This window comes from Arvicola amphibius, chromosome X (assembly GCF_903992535.2).
Source record: "Arvicola amphibius chromosome X, mArvAmp1.2, whole genome shotgun sequence".
Lineage (NCBI taxonomy): Eukaryota > Metazoa > Chordata > Mammalia > Rodentia > Cricetidae > Arvicola > Arvicola amphibius.
Window position 1 is genome coordinate 48,398,344 of NC_052065.1, and position 2,230 is coordinate 48,400,573.

Here is a 2,230-nt window from a genome sequence, read left to right on the forward strand (position 1 = left end):
TATAATCAATATTTATCATGAAGCCATGAAATTGTGTAAGTAGAATATATGTTTAAGTATAAATACCTGTTTTTAATTTTTGTTTTTTCCATTTGTATTGATGTCCTTTACATAGACCACTCATACAAGTAATTTTTAATTTATTTTTAAATATATCATGTTAACCCAAACTCCAACAATCAAGTCTTTGAGCTGCCTTCTGCATGGGGCTTCTGGATTGTTCCTTTCATCTTTTCTTGTGACTTCTGGCTCCCCTAAAAGTTTCCAGTGAGGAATCACAGGAGGCAATGTGCTGTGAGTTCTTGAAACTATACAATGTATAGTCTGGTTAAATTACATGTGGTTCTGTATTTTTTTGGTAGAGTGACTTATGGCAAGGCAGGCTCAGTTACCCCACCAGTCAACCCCCTGGGAGCTATAATTTCCTCCATAGCCATCACTGTTGTAAAAGCCTCCATAACTACCTCCACCAAACCCTCTGAAGCTGCTGTGACTGCCTCCACCACTTTGGCTGTTGCTAGCGCGGCTGCTGCTGAAGCTGGAATTGCTGGCGCTGCTACTTTGTCAATAGTCTCTGGCACCAAATCCTCCACTAAATCTGCTCTTAGACCGCCCACGACTGCCACACTTATAATGTGTTCAAAAGCCATGTTTTCCAGCCAAGACGGCACTTCTTGCTTTGCTTCAACGAGAAGATCCAATAAATCTTTGGTGATATTTATGTTCCTCTCATTGAAGAATGAGGTGGCAAGGCCAAGGTTTCCGACACGACCTGTAAGGCCAATGCACATATTCTTCGATGTCACTAGGCAAGTCAAAATTGATGACGTGTTTCACGTTGGATATATCCAGTCCTCTAGCCGCTACTGCTGTAGCCACAAGAATAGGACTTTTTCCTGACCTGAATTGGTGAGGAGCAGTATGAGGCAGAACATGAGCAAGGAAGTCAGGACCGCGAGGGGTGCCTCCACCCACTGAGATGGTGGGGCTGATCTAATGGGAGCTCACCAAGGCCAGCTGGACTGGGACTGAAAAAGCACAGGATAAAACCGGACTCCCTGAACATGGCGGACAATGAGGGCTGCTGAGAAGCCAAGGACAATGGCACTGGATTTTGATCCTACTAAACATACTGGGGCCTAGCCTGTTTGGATGCTCACCTTCCTAGACCTGGATGGAGGGGGGAGGAACTTGGACTTCCCACAGGGCAGGGAACCCTGACTGCTCTTTAGACTGGAGAGGGAAGGGAAGGAGGAATGGGGGGAAGGAGAGGGAAATGGGAGGAGGGGAGGAGGTGAAAAGTTTTAATAATAATAAAAAATATATCATGTTATTTTACCTTTTGTAATTACCCTCAACTAACACATACATACTTATAGTGTAAATATAAGATATAAGGGGCTTTACAAACCTCACATGAAAATCTCTACTTGTATGCTTTCCATATGCTTAATAATTAAAGGGAATAAATTTTATTTTGTTGTTAAATACCATAATTCTTCAGAAAAATTATAATGCTATTGTTTGAAACTTTTAATTTAAACAAGTGGGAGTGGTGGTCTTCTACAGGGAAGAGCATACCTGCTGGCTCTCCAGTGCCAAATGGTCAGCTTTGAAAACATACATAAAGTAGCATTATAGAACAAAATAGGCTATATTCTGGAATATATGTATATATATATATATATATGTACACAATAACAGTGAAAGGGGCAGCTGTGAATTTGTAGAGCACAGAGGTATAGGTGGGACTTTGGACAGAGAAAGAAGAGAGAAATTATTTAATTATAATGTCCAAAAAAGAAAAAAATATGAAGTCATTCTTGATTATTCTTTGAGTTAATAAAAATAATTATTTGGAAGCAGTACAGATGAAATAACTATAGTTAACTACAATTTAATTTAAAGTAGAAATATATTGTTAAGATCAGGATAACTTTTGGTATCATTTGTCTTAATGAGTAAATATTAAGTAATAAATTAGTTTTAAGGTTTTACAATCATATAGACTGATCAACTCCAACTCATAATTACTATTTAATGAAAGGAAGCTTAGTAAATAAAACTCACTTACATACTTTTCTATTGCTGTGAAGAGACACAATGACCAAGGGAACTCTTATAAAAGAAATCATTTAATTGGGGCTTGCATACAGTTTCAGAGGAGGAGTTCAATTTCAAGTCATATCAACATAATAACAGGCAGGTTAGTTTATATCTGATCCACAAG

General features: G+C 38.6%; 1 pseudogene; it reads right to left on the reverse strand.

The window, feature by feature from the left end:
- Positions 1-384: 384 nt before the first annotated feature.
- LOC119804576 lies at positions 385-945 on the reverse strand (annotated as a pseudogene).
- Between the last annotated feature and the right edge of the window lie 1,285 nt (positions 946-2,230).